Here is a 15,039-nt window from a genome sequence, read left to right as displayed (position 1 = left end):
TTTGAGGAAATTGAAGAAACCCAGTCAACACGGGTGGAAACAACCTTCACGAGTGGGAACGCTTGATTTGCAGCACCAGTCTCCCCAAGGAGAATGGACAAGTTGATTCTGAGTTTCACACAATTCAATAGGCAGATGGCAGGCCTGTAAGAACAAAGCTGAGGAGACACCAGGTTAGACCTTGAGTTACCATGAAGCTGAAGGAATCAGGACTTCAAAATACACAAAGTGACCAAGAGGACAAAAGTCCAGAAACACCCACAGCTCTGCTGCTGACTTGTTCATGATGAAGGAGGGACTGAAGGGCAGTTGAAGGTGGAGGTCTTTTAGTAACTGGTGCTTGGGGACTTGAACAGTCACAGGCCAAAGTACTACACACCAAATATCAACTTAAGCTAGAAACCATAGTACTACACACCAAATATCAACTTAAGCTAGAAACCATAGTACTACACACCAAATATCAACTTAAGCTAGAAACCATAGTACTACACACCAAATATCAACTTAAGCTAGAAACCACTTGTTATCTTGGGACAGGCTACGTTTTATTTAGAAAGATACAACAATGCCATCTGTAGGGGATCTAAAATAGTGGTTCACAACCTGTGGGGTTGCGACCTCTTTGGGGGGGGTCACATATCACACATTCTGCATATCAGATATTTACATTGCAATCCATAACAGTAGCAAAATTACAGTTATGAAGTAGTAATGAAAATAATTTTATTAAATAATTAAAGGGTCACAGCATTAGGAAGGTTGAAAGCCACTGATTTAAAACAAGAGAAACCATGTTAGGATTAAGGATATCACTGAGAAAATCCAAACTCAACCAACAGGCCAGGTACCTAAATACTCAGTGCCTATACCTAGCACACAGCTAAAATCTAAAACCTTCCAGATTTCTACACATCTGTTAAGATGCTGATATATTATATATCATATATCAGGACCAGACAATCAGTTTAGTAGCTCCGCCTCAGAAAATAATATCCTCGTGGCCATAGTGTCCTGTTCTACTCATTTTTTCCTACCATTGAGTAACACAGAATCAAATGGAAATCATAGTATGTCCCTCAGACTTTTCTCCAAGGAGACTAAAAACCAATAAAGACATTAAAAAATGCCCAGAACCCTGACACTGTTGGAGGGCAACTTGTTCCAAGTCAGTCAGGACATTCCTAGTTTTTCAAACTGAAGCGTAACCACTCCCCCCCCCCAAAAAAAAGAAAAAACCCAGCCTGCACATGTTCATCTGCAGCCCTGTACCATCCGCAGGTACACTGAGCCACACGCCTCTACTTGGGAAGCCTTCAGACAGCTCCTGGTCCAGCACATCAGGGCGTCTTCCTTCTCTATTCTCTCTATAACATGGATGTGCAGCCTTCCACTGAAGACCTGTGTGGAGGAAACACATAAACGTAATGCTGGGAGAGCAGAGCCACATATCAGGGAGTTACTTACATCACTGGGAACAAGGACAGATTAAACTAATCTAGGAATTTAGAAGTCAGTCGTGTTACCCGAGGGAGGGAGAGCTGATTGGAAAGAGTGAGAATGAGGTTTCTGAGAGCTGTGATTTTTCATTTTTTGATTTGAGTACAGGCTTCTCAGCTTGGGAAAATTCAAAGCTTCTCTTTGGGATAGTCACACTCTCCCCAGTTCTGCTGGATCCAGGGCATCGTGGCATTTGGCTCGATGGGCCACTGGCTCCAACCACTTTATTCAGCACCCCCAGGGTGTGTGTTTTAGTTATTTGTGTCATCAGTGTGATGAGAACCTGACAAAAACATCTCAAGGAAGGTAGGTTTATTTAGCTTGCAGTTTGAGGGTGCAGTCCATCATGGGGAGGAAGTCACAGCAGCTGGCCCCATTGCATCTGTGGAAATAGAAAGGAACCCTGTGCTCAGCTTACTTTCTCTCATTTATTTGGTCCATGCCTCTAGCCCATAGAATGGTGCGCTCTACATTGAAGGTGGGTCTTCCGACCTAAGTTAGTTTAACCTAGATAATCCTACACAGACATGCCCAGATGGGTCCAAGACTTTCTCAGAAGCCCCATTGAAAGGACAAAAGGAACTTCTGTTTTATATCCTTGTTCAGGAGTGGGCTTGGCAAGGTTGGTTTAGGGATAGAGCCAATGTCTTGAAGCAGTCAAGGTTGCAGCTTCTGCGGACTGGTCTCTTCCCTCTGGGCTGTGGTTGTCAGCCCTAAGGCAGCTGTGTCTGAAGTATCCTATGTTCTCTTTGCCAACTTGTCTGACATAGCAATCTGCTGACTTTGGCTACCCACCCGGCAAATCATATATAAAATGCTATACTTCTTTCTTAAAATATTTTTTAAAAAAATTATTCTTCAATGGCTGAGGGGCCCCCAATTGGATCAGGCTCTCTGAATGGGTGAGACGGTCGATTGACTTGATCTATTTGGGAGGCATCCAGGTAGTGGGACCAGGTCCTGTGCTCATTGCATGAGTTGGCTGTTTGAAACCTGGGGCTTATGCAGGGTCGCTTGGCTCAGCCTGGGAGGAGGGGACTGGACCTGCCTAGACTGAGTCTACCAGGCTGATCTCAGTACTTGGGGGAGGCTTTGCCCTGGAGGAGGTGAGGATAAGGGGTAGGCTGGGGGAAGGGGAGGGGGGAGAACAAGGGAGTCCATGGCTGATATGTAGAACTGAATTGTATTGTAAAATAAAATAAAAAAAAGATCTTCTACAAAAAAAAATTATTCTTGCTGGATGGTGGTGGTGCACGCCTTTAATCCCAGCACTCAGGAGGCAGAGCCAGGCAGATCTCTGTGAGTTCCAGGCCAGCCTGGTTTATAGAGTAAGATCCAGAACAGGCACAAAACTACACAGAGAAAACTTGTCTTGAAAAAAACAAAAAAAAATTATTCTTTCATACATTACATCTTGACCAGAGTGTCCCCTCCCTCCACTCCTCTCAGTCCCTTCCCACCTCCCCACTCCACCAACTCCACTTCTCCTCCATTACCCTCCCAGAGATAACAACTGATCACAGTGTAACAAGTTACAGTAGATTAGATGCAAACCCTCATATCAAGGCTGGACAGAGGCAACCCAGTAAGAGGAAAAGGGTCCCAAGAGCAGAAAAAAGAGTCAGAGACACCCCCACTCCCACTGTTAGGAGACCCAAGAGAACACCAAGCTACACAACCAGAGCATGTATGTGGGGGACCTAGCATAGACCCATGCAGGTTCCCTGATTATCGCTTCAGTCTCTGTGAGCTCCTATGAGCCATGCTTAGTTGATGCTGAAGGGCTCTATTCTCATGGCATCCTCAACTCCTCTGGCAGTACTATACTTCTTAATAAACCTGACTGGCACAAGATAAAGTTTGTGCAAGATCTCTCTACCACAGCTTTTATCTTTTTATTTTTCTCTCTTTTTTTCATTCCCTGGCACTTCCCCATCAGGACCCTGTCACTAAAAAAAAAAAAAAATGACCTGCTGGTCTAGGCCATCCAGAGGTTTGTTTGCATGCCGATTCTAGATCCTGTCAATCTGATAATATTAATTATCTTAGATGTCATCTGTGTCCTGTCCTTGTGGGGTACATGTGTCCCCCTCCTACACACTGTCTCAGACTCTGGCTGTGCCACCTCCTTTGCCTGTGAGATATCAGTAGACAAAGGGGAGGGAGCTTCAAGGGCACATGCCATTTCCCTTCCTGCTTGGAAGAACATGGTTTTGTCAGCTGGTGTTTCTGTCTCCATATAAGAGTACACACTTGAGTACTTTATGGGGTGACAATACCAGGCATCTCAGGGGAGCTGAGTCTATTCAATGCAGTAACAGGAAGCTCATCTTAAACATCTGGAGTTCTGTAGAGGCGTGCTGAGCTATCATAGCAACTGCAGCCTTCTGCAGACCTATAATGAAGCTGGACTCATGAGCAATAAAAATGAAAGGTCTCGAGCTAACCCTTAAGGTGGGAGATGGCTGTTATGGAGCACAATTCTAGAGTGCTTAGGAGTTTTGCAGACTCAGAGTACTGACTGTCCTTGACCTGAAGAATGGGAGCAACTTGCTTACCAGCTCCCACTCTGAGTCTGTGGGTGGAGGGTTGTCTTCCAGTGCTGGTGGGGAGGGTGTGTAATTTCCCCTTAAGTGTATTTCCAAAGCATCAGCTATGAAGTGGAAGCCCACCTGCATGGCCACTGCTCATTTGGGACCTGACAAAACCATTCTGGTGAGCTGATTGCTGGCTCCTTCAGGTCATTAAAGTGCTTTCAGAGGCTCCCTGGGTGGAGATGGATTTTCTTGTCATGAACACAAGACACTTTGAGTATGGAACAAGCCCATGTCACACCAGGAATCCTTGATGACAAAACCCATGTGGCATGAGCTGGGCTTGCAGGGGGGGAGGGTAACAACCAGTGTAGGCAAGGTATGTCTAGTACTTTTGGTTGAAATGATCACCAGTAGCCTAAGGAGGTGGCCCTCAATCCTCCTGCTCGAGGCTAGTTCTTCTCTATGGCTGAGGGAGATGCCCCACCAGCCAAGCCCCATCGCCTGGGAAGTTCCATCTTACTCATGAAGAGGAACTCTTTGCTTCCTCCCGTGACTGCTCTTCCTTCTCTCTCCAGGGTAGAGCAGGTGACAGTCTGAGGACTTACTGAGCCACAACAGCAGGAGGCCTTTCTGCATCTGGTAACTAAATAGCCAATAACTTGAATATGGCCTTGATATTAAGCAGTGGACCACAACCTTCTCCCAGTCTAGAAGCTGGCTATTGGAAGTCAAAGTGATCAGGGCTTAGTTTTTTTTTATGCTTACAAAAAAATTAATTTCTTTTGTTTATTATTCTCTGGTACAATACATCCCAATCACAGCTTCCCCTCCCTCCCAGTACACCCCCCCCCCATGCAGATCCACTTCCTCCCCTTCTCCCCCTAGAAAAGAACAGGCCTCTTAGGAACATCAACCAAACATGGTACAACAAGATACAGTGAGACCAGACACAAACCCTCTCACATCAAGGCTGGGCAAGGAAACCCCGTAGGAGGAAAAGGGTCCTCAAAGCTGGCAAAAGAGTCAGAGACAGCCACACTCGCACTGTTAGGAGTCCCACAGGAACACCAGGTTACACATCCCTAACATATATGCAGAGGACCTACTGCAGACCCATTCAGTCTCTGTGACTGCTGCTTCAGTCTCTTTGAGCCCTGCCTTGAGTTCTTCCCTGACTTCCCTGGATAATGGCCCAGGAACCATAAGATGAAATAAATCCTGTCTTCTCCAAGTGGATTTTGGTCATGGTGTTTATCACAGCAGTAGAAACCCTAACCAAGACAGTTTTCTTAAAAGAAACTGATCTGAAACTGGGTAACTGCATTTACTGGTGGAGTCAGGATGCGCCCATAGTAGATTGTTAAAACGTCCATTGAGAAACAGATAGACATCAGTAATTCAGCCATCTATGTACATAACCTATGAAGTTAATATTGTTTTTTTGGGGGGGCAGGGCTTAGTTCTTAATAGGTCTCTGTCCTCAGCTTGAAGATGACATGTTCATCTCCTCTTTGTGCCCTCTGTACTTAGGTGATGATCTCTTCTTCTCTTGAGGATCCCAGTGGTGATGGTTCTTATTAACTGTCAACTTGATAGGATCTAGGACCACATAAGAGACAAGGCTTTGGGTGTATCTTGGAGAGATTGTCAAGATTAGGTTAATTCAGATGGAGGGACCTGCTCCAACCCTGGATGGTACCATCTCATGGGCTAGAACCCCAGACTGCATAAAAAGGAAAAGGCAAGTGGAGTAACCAGCATTCATTTTTCTCTGTGTCTCCTAATGGGACATGTGACCAGCTACCTCAAGTTCCCTGTCATGTCTGCCCACCATGACGGACTATACCCTCAAACTGTGAACCCAATTTAACTTTCTTTCCTGTGACAATTAATTTTGCCAGCTCTTTAGGACCTAGAAGCACCCAGTAGACAAATGTCTAGGCACATCTCAGAGGGATTTTCTAGATTAGGTTAGCCTTTGGGCATGCCAGTGAGGGATATTCTTGGTTACAGTCACTGAAATTAGGAGACATGCCCTAAATATGGTAGTCTAGATGCAAAGAGGTCTGAGGGAAAAGTTTGCATTTTTGCCTTTTGCAGTCACCGGTGAGCTCATCGATCCCATCTGGCATCTTGCTTTCCTCTGCTCACTGCTGTGAATCCTCCCCTGACATCTGAACCCTGCTTCTCTGGCCTTCCAATGTGGACTGATGACTAGTAGCTCTCCAAAAATCTCCCAGGCCTTCAGCATTGCATTGGGTCTACTGAAGTACCCAGCTTCAGGGACTGAGCAGCTACTAGATCCTTCTAAGTCTCTTCACTGTGAAGGCAGCCATTGCTGGACCACCTAGACAGTATCATGTAAACCAGGCTAATGAATTCCCTTTTAATATACATCCAGTCTGGCAGCCCTGTTGCTCTGGAGAACCCTAATACACTTCCTTAAGTTAATTTTGTCGCATACTTTGTCATAGCAACAAGAAAAGTAACTAACACACCAGCTGTGCTGGATTAGGGCCCACAAATCCCATTAACCCTTATCTGTGTCTGTGTCTCCAAGTGCACTCTTACTGGCGCTCACCCCTAACTGGGCTTTGATGGTAACACTAGGGGCACACACAGTTCAGCCCTCACACTGCTTTAATAGGAGGGCTTCTTCTCATGTCACTTTCTATGTCTGGTGACAGTCTCTTCTTTCCTACATCCCACTGGCAAAGGCTGACTCGGACAGAGCTACTAGTAGCCTGAGGACCCATGAATGCTGGGGGGGAAAGAGTAGGGTAAGTCCTCCATGAATTTGGATAGTCTATCTGGCCCTGCACATATAAGAAGACAACTGAGTTACCAGCACAGACTGAAGAGCTTTGGTCTAGTGTCAAGTATCCCTTTACATTTCCAACAACAAGGGCGTGGAACTCTGGTGCCCAGAGAATTAAGATTTGGTTATCTGCAAAAATCCATTTAGTTTTAACAACTTCTTCCCTGATGCAGACAGATAAATGAGATGTCCCTGTAATTGGTCTGATCTGATTCTCTCCCCCAATTGCTAAGTGCAGGGCGCCCACATCAAGACACTTCATTAAGGTTGTGGAGAATGTCCCCGTCTTGTCTCTCTCCTTAGTTCCCTAAAGCCAGGCAGAGGCACGTAGCCTTTGTAAATGAACTCATTACAGGACCAGAGAAGAGACAGGGCCGTGTGGTTCTGTGACACCATCTGGTCCCCCAAATTTCCCTAATTTGAATATTCAGGTAGAATTCAAAATCTGCCATTTCTAAGCAGATCCCCTGGGTGAAGGCAATCAGAGCATTCTGTACCTCTCAGTGATGACTGGGAGGGAGCATATGTCTCCTTCTTTACAAAATCCTTCCTAAGTGCCCTTCCAAAGCTTGGCACTATGTCTTCCGAAGAGAGCTCTGAGATAAGGGAGCCTTGGCTGGACTCAGCACCTTCCCTTTGCTGCCCTCCATGTCCAAATAGATTCACTTCCTCCAGGAAGTCTGGTTAGCTTTGCGTTGCTATGATAAGTAACTGAGACAAGCCATTTAAAGGAGGAAGAATTTCTTTTGGCTCACAGCTGTGAAACTTTAAGCCCATGATTAGCTGGCTGCATTGCTGTGTGCCTGAGGTGGAGCCCAGCATATTGACACTAGAGCATGGAGTAGAGGAGGCTGCTCACTTCATGGCAACCAAGAAGTCAACAAACCAAAGGTCCAGGGGCAAGACATTGCACACCATGGTGACAAGTTTTCTCCAACTAGGCCCTATATCCTAATGGTCACTTATGTATGAATTCATCATAGGCTGGTTGACCCATTGATGAGGTTGGAACCCTCATGACCCAGTTGCCTCTCAACAATGCCATCAGTTGGGGACCAAGCCCTCAATACACAAGTCTCTAGAGATTATTCTGATTTGAATATAGTATATCCCCAAATGCTTGCTCTCCAGGACCCCAGCTAATGGATAAAGTCACTGAGAGGTGATAGGATCCTGAGGGCTCTGAGCTGAGCTGTGGATTAAACCCTTGATGGCATTACATGCTGACATAATTGGGAGGTGTTGAACACAGCATGGTGGACCTAGCTGGAGGAAGTAGGCCACTTGAAGTCATGTCCTGCAAACACACCACCTTGTCCCCAGTCCCTTCCTAACTGTCTACTTCCTCAACATCATGAAGGCTTGTTCCAATATGCCCTTATATTCAGAACATCTCAGGATGTTCTGCCTCACTACAGGCCCAGAGATAGTGGAGCCAACTGACATGGGGTGAAACCTCAGAAAGTGAAGCCCACAAGCTTGGAGTTTTTCTTTGTTGACTGGTGTGTGCTTTAACCCAACAGTGTGCTGGACACACTGCAAAGGTCAGCACAAACGTAGAAGATCTACTACATCTAAGGGTTTACTGTGCATTAAAGGGAAAGCAGGTGTGCCCCACTGAGTCTCAAGAGGGAGCTGGGCTGAGAGCATAGCACCCAGAGTGACCTGGTGGAGCTGTGGGAGAAAAGGGGTCCACCTAGGCTGGGAGGGTTAGCATAGGTTCTGTGATTGGCAGCAGCCTCAGCCCTCTGAGGCTTACCAACAATTTGCAACGACATGACAACAGCTTCCTGGGGAGACACAAGGACAGTGGAGCTGAAGTTGGTATCATTGCCTCCACATTGGCTAATTCTGTAGTTACGTGAAATTCTCCAAGAAGGCTGAATTGGAATGTTATTAAATTGTGCAACCATCATGGTCGTGATGGACTGTGTGCTTCATGGTCAGATGTGGATGGAGCAGCTGAGCACACAGATGAGATTTCCCAAGATAAGATAACCAGAGTGGTACTGAGATTGCCAGTAGAACATGGAAATCTCCTAGAGGAAACGTCACAGTCCATGCTGGAACAGTACTGATCCTTATCTTTGGGTGATTCTGAAAGGCCCATGGCCCTCAGGGTGTAACTAGGGTCACCTTTCCACATGGTGGCTTTCCTGAAGGTTCAGACTGTGATTGTGGAGTTGTGTTAGATAATCTGGAATGTGAAGTTACATCAGGGTGAGGTTTGTGGTGTCAGATATACTGAATGGGGTCTGCTGTTTGTTCTTAAACAACTCTTGCTGTTCTTCTTTTTTTAATCCAAAGCAAATTTTGAAAGAAGGCAATGAGAAATACAAATATTGGTTCATACTCTTCATGTACTTACTGATCTATTATATATGCCTGAGTACATTTTATATATGTTCAGAGTGCTGCAGCTAGCTATTGCTGGCCATACCTATAATTTATAATCTACTACCTATCTTCTGTCTATCATCTATCTAGCATCACTTATCTATCATCTGTAACTATCTATCTATCTATCTATCTATCTATCTATCTATCTATCTATCTATCATCTATCTATCTATCAATCATCTACCCTATCTTCTATTTATACTACTATCTATCTATCTATCTATCTATCTATCTATCTATCTATCTATCTATCTATCTTATTCCATAAATTTCTACTTATCATCTATTTACATATCTTTATCATCTGTCATCTATTTTCTATATCATCTGTACATCACTTAACCTGTTTTCAACTATAACTTATCTATCAATTGTCTATATCTATTATTTAACTATATCAATCATCTATCTATTTTTGTATCATCTATCTAAATCTGCTTAACTATTATCTGTCTGTCCCTATCCATTATCACTCCACAAATCTATCCATATGTCACTACGGGACATTGTTATATCTGGTTGATACAGGTACCTTAACCCAGTCCTTCCATGCAATGGAGACCCCAAGGTACTGGAGATGCCAGAACTGAGACAGCTGCACATAGAGAGTAGAAACAACACAAGAGAGAAATACGTGTTATAGGCAGAAAAGCTGGAGGGATGGGACCTCCTAAGCCCTTTGACTTCAGACATAGAGCTAAAGGATTTGATGTTTACTCTGGTGGGTTTCTGTCTTGCTTAAATTCAGTATTTTCAAGCAGTGTCCCTATTCCTCCCTTTTGGAAGAGTAATGCATATTATGCATCATTATATGTTGGTGATATGTAATTTGCTTTTGTATTTTACAGAGGATTATAGTTAAGAGATTGCTTTGAGTCTCAGTAGAGTCATTGGACTTTAAAATAGTGTTATGACTGTGAAAGTCTATGGAGATTTTTGATGTTAAACTAAATGCATTTTGCATTATGATATGAGACAACAGAGGCCAGGAAGTGGAATATGGTAGTTGGAATGAGAAATGTCCCCCATAGATGACAATATTTGAACACTTGGTCTTGAGTGTTTATGGTCTCGATCCACTTCTTGTTCACACTCTTGTTTTGTGCTTGTGGTTGGCAATGTGAGCCCGCAGCTTCCTTCTCCTACTGCTATGCATGATGCGTGCTGCCATACTTCCCTGCTATGATTTGGATGCTTATTCCTCTGGAACCAGAAGCCCCAATAAACTGTCTTCCATATGTTGCTTTTGGTTATGATGTTTTATCACAGCAACAGAACAGTAACTGATACAGTCAGGAACCAGTGATTATGGAGACCAGAATCAGAATGCCCAGGACACAATATCCTTGAGTCAATGCAGATAAATGACTACTATTGGGTAAATATGTGTTGTCCAGCATGAAATGGCCAGGCCCTTAGCCTGGTGCCACTATGCAGTACAGTGTGAACAAAATTCCCAGAAAACCACACCTTACATTGAACCTTCTGCAAGGGTAGCCAACTGATTTCAGAGAGATTGGAATGTTACAAGTCCAGAGCCAAATTGTTTGGGGGCCATCTTTAGTCTCCTTAGTAGTCACTTGCTGTCCTCCTTTGTATGTGAGTTAATTTCTTTGTAGACATGAGGTAAATCTTTTGGGATGTATAAGCAGACCCCTACTTCCCAATAATCAAATGGCTAAGATGAAATTGCATAGCATCCATGTCCTATAAAAGAGATTTCCCTACCTTTTTGGGGACCTATCGATCTGATGTTTCCTCATATATATTTGATCAACTATAGAAATCACTCCTTAAGTAGAGTCCTCCACCAACATATTTAAAAAGAGCTTTGATTTATGACTTTCTTTGTTCTGTTACTGTAAAACTTCATGAAACAGTTATCACATTGAATATGATATTTGAAATATCCTGAGTCTGTGTTTCTGGGCCATGGTCACTATAGATGGACCCATAATAAACTGTTTCTTGTTCCTTTTGAGGTGAGCATTGTGTTTTTGTGCTGACATCAGGCTATCTCCATCCCCTTGGGCTCAGATGTCCACCAGCTGGGACCCCAGATCTTTCCAGTGCAGAGGCCAGCAGCAGGTGTCAGAAGAAGAGCCTACTTCCAAGGCCTTGTGCAGAACTAGGTCAGAGCTATTATCTTCATGGAGGAAAGCCATATGCTCACATTTTTGGATTCATACTTGTTCCCCATGCACTATCTCATCCATTTTCCACTTTAGCATCCCCTACTCCCCTTCTGGAAGCTTCCAAGAGTCTTCATAAGTCTCTGCTACCATTTTCATCTCCTGTGGGGAATCTGCGGGACCCTCCTTGTTCTCTTACTCATACCTGATCAACATCTGTAATGGATATTCTTGGTTGTCAACTTGACTAGTTCTGGAATTTACTAAAACCCAAGAGGCTGGACACACCTGTGGTTATTTTGTTTTGTTTTGCTTTTTTTCTCAATTAAATCATTTGAAGTGGGAAGACTGGATCCTTGATGTAGGAAGACTCATTTTTAATCTGGGACTTTTGAGAGACAAAGATATACCTTTAATCTGAAGGCCTTCAGATTAAAGGTATATCTTTGTCTCTCAAAAGTCCTATATGTAAGACTTGGAAGAAGGAAACTTGCTCCCTTTGCCTGCTTGTGCTTGCTCTTGCTGGCTACTTCATTTCTTCACATTATTGAAACGTACTTTTTGGGATTCCAGCTTATACTGAAGACTATCTCAAACATCCATCCTTGTGGACTGAACAACTACTGAATTCTTGAACCTTCTGTTGGCAGACAACCATTCTTGGACTAGCTGGATCACCACCACTATTCTATCATCCATCCATCTATCTATCCATCTATCTACCATCCATCCCTTGAGAAGCCTGGCTAATACAGTATCTTTGTCTCCAGTGGTCACAGAACTGAGGTCTCTTTATCCAAGGACCAAGGAGGTATGCATATATAGTGAGACATAGCACACACACCTGTTCTTACAGCTGCCCTCTGCGATGGCACTAGGCTAGCTTACTGGAGAAACCCTCCACTTCCACCCCTGCGCATTGTTCACACTAGTCTGATTCACTGGCCCTCTGTTGACAGCCTGTGAATATATAGATCCTAAAGATATGTTCATGGGCTGCCACAAGATGACTGCCACCAGTACTGGAGCTTGGATTGTCACCAGTCTTTGAAAAGTTCTTGACTTGGTACAGAAACTACAGGGACAAAGCCACCTGCAGCCACTGCCCACATAGATGAGACCCTGGTTCTGGAAAAGGAGACTTTTATGCAGCCAAAGGTAGAAAGCATTGGGCTTCTTCCATACTTGGTGAGCACAAGTGGACACTTGTGTTCCAAGGTTATGTGGTGAAACCTCATCCTGGAGCTAGCTGAAGGCTCTGCAAGGTCCTCCACCAGGCTGGGACAGGGAGGGTTTTTGCATGACAGTATATTCAGGCCCAGAATTCTGGCTTTGGTAAAGGAGCAGGGATGAGACAGGAAAGACAAGCTACATCTCAGCGCCTTTGTGATGCTGGCAACAAATGCCAGCAGCCTGCAGCCAGCCCCAGATGCAACACCATGCCTGCCTGAGGCCATCTCTCTTCGAAGCTCATCCGGTATAGACAGTGCTCTGGAAGCCGGCTCTCGGGCAGGAGCGGGAGCGGTGGGCACGCTGAGTGAGGGAAGAGCCGGGCAATTACTGTAACTACTGTAGCATGTTATCCTATTACCACGGAGTACAAAAGTTTCTGAGCTTTGCTTCCAAAATGTCATGTCAGACAAGACCTGGATTTACTCCCGAAATTTTTAATCTTCCGAGGAGAGAAGCTGGTGCTTCCTAATAGGATGGGCGCAGCGATAGCCCATTGTCGGTGGCCACAGCGCGCCTTCGATGCTTCCTTCTGGCACAGGCTGCAAAGAGCAGGCGGCGCCTGGAACAGTGTCAAATCCAAACCTCGGTCTCAGGCCCTGAGTTTTTTGCTCAGCTCTGTAGCCCAGGTTTCGCAAGGTGGTGTGTTGAGCAGAATTAGGCCAGTGGATTTGCAGAGTGGATGCTGTGGAAAGAAATACCGTCTCTCGTGGCTCAGCCTGATGATACAGCCTCACCCTCCTTTTTCCTGAAAGAACGCACTGCAGTGAGGAAATGCATGGCTTCTGGGACCAGCCTGCATCCCAGGCTGTCCCTTCCCCCATGTGAATTTATCTTTTAATAAGCTAATAATGTTACCCTCAGCATTTGGGGACCACATGGAGCCAGGACCACTGTGGCTTTCTCCATCTGTTTTTCTTCTCTTGGTCTACTTAGAGAGTCAGGGTGATCTCTTTATAGAATTTTCAAGTTTTAGTTTTCCAGCAAGTGTTTTGTATTGTGAGGATTTTCAGATATGTTTGAACTTGGTCAATTCTTTCCCACGCTTGCATAGTATTTCATCTTGCGATGTCTCTGATTTATACAGTGCCCCCCCCCCCTTCTTTACACAGTGTTACACACAGGCCTCTGCAGGAACGTTTTATCATTAACCTGTGGTTCTGGGGTGGCTTTGAGAGTGCATGGCTATGGTGATGGCGCCATTTCCGTCCCCCTCTGCTGTTCCCCACACTGCAGGCTTTACCACTGTGGAAACTGACCCTGCCTGGGGTGGCATCTGAAACCTCCTCCCTCCCAGCCCTGTAGTTCACTCACAGACCACAGAGAGTCACATCCCACTTCCAAAACGCTGAGCAGCTATGCAACCGCCTGGCCTACATGCAGAACTCCCGACTCCCCTTTGGCTGGCCTCCCGAAAGGTCAGAAGGTACTTCCTGTTCGTGGCCCCGAGAACCAAACGTGTCTCTTTCAAACAAAGTGGACTCTACAGCGGGTGTCTGCTCGGCCGTTGCGCAAGGCTCATGTCCCTTGGGCTCGCACTGTGGTGTGTTCCAAGGTGAAGGTGGGAACAGAGGGAGAGAGTCAAAAATACTTTGAAATCCCGAAAGCTCTCACGGTGGTGACATGAACAGGGCACTAAATTTGTTAGCAGTGCAGCTATAGGCAGTGGGGTTCCTCTAAGGAGGGGATGGTTATACTGAGGGAGGATGGCCAGGTTATGGTGTGGTTGAGACAGAAGGGGGTCCCAGGATGTAAGAGGGCGAAAATTTCCATGGTGAGGTCTATAGGTTTCACCTTGTGAAGTTACAAGGCTCTGGGACCCTGGGGTGGAAAGGGCTATAATCTGAGGCATGAAGGATCCATGTAGAGAGTAACTGTCTACAGCACATATACCCTGAGACCTGTTTCTATATTCTTGGGTGTTCAGGGGAGGCAAAAGGGTCTTTGTTAGGTTGTGAATTGTCTGAATCTTGGATCAGGAGCCTGGGGCTGACCTGTGAGGGCACAGAGCCAGAGATACGGCCAGTAGTTCCCCCAAGTGGGATGGATTTTCCATGACAGGATTGGCAGCCTTCCGCCCCCTGAAATTCTGAAGTGTCCCCAGCCAGACACAAACAGAAAGGCCCAGAATCAGGACCTCTGCAACATGACTTCTCCTGGAGGAGAGAGGGGCCAGATCCTGCAATGAACACTTGGCACCCCTGAAGCCTCCCTTTCAGGAAGCTGCTCCTGAACTTTAGGGGACCTTGAACAATCACTGTCAGGAAAATACCATCTCAAGTAAGAGGAAACGATGGGAAGAAGCTGGGTTTCTTTTCTTTCCATTTTTTAAGGAAAAGGGTCAAAGAAATAGCTGAAACAAGGTAATTAAATCAGGCTGAAGTCTGAACTAATTCAGAGAAATTCTTCAAGTATCAACTTG

This window comes from Peromyscus maniculatus, chromosome 20 (genome assembly GCF_049852395.1).
Source record: "Peromyscus maniculatus bairdii isolate BWxNUB_F1_BW_parent chromosome 20, HU_Pman_BW_mat_3.1, whole genome shotgun sequence".
NCBI classification, from domain to species: Eukaryota; Metazoa; Chordata; class Mammalia; order Rodentia; family Cricetidae; genus Peromyscus; species Peromyscus maniculatus.
The sequence above is the reverse complement of the archived record's forward strand: the minus strand, read 5'-3'. Positions refer to the sequence as shown.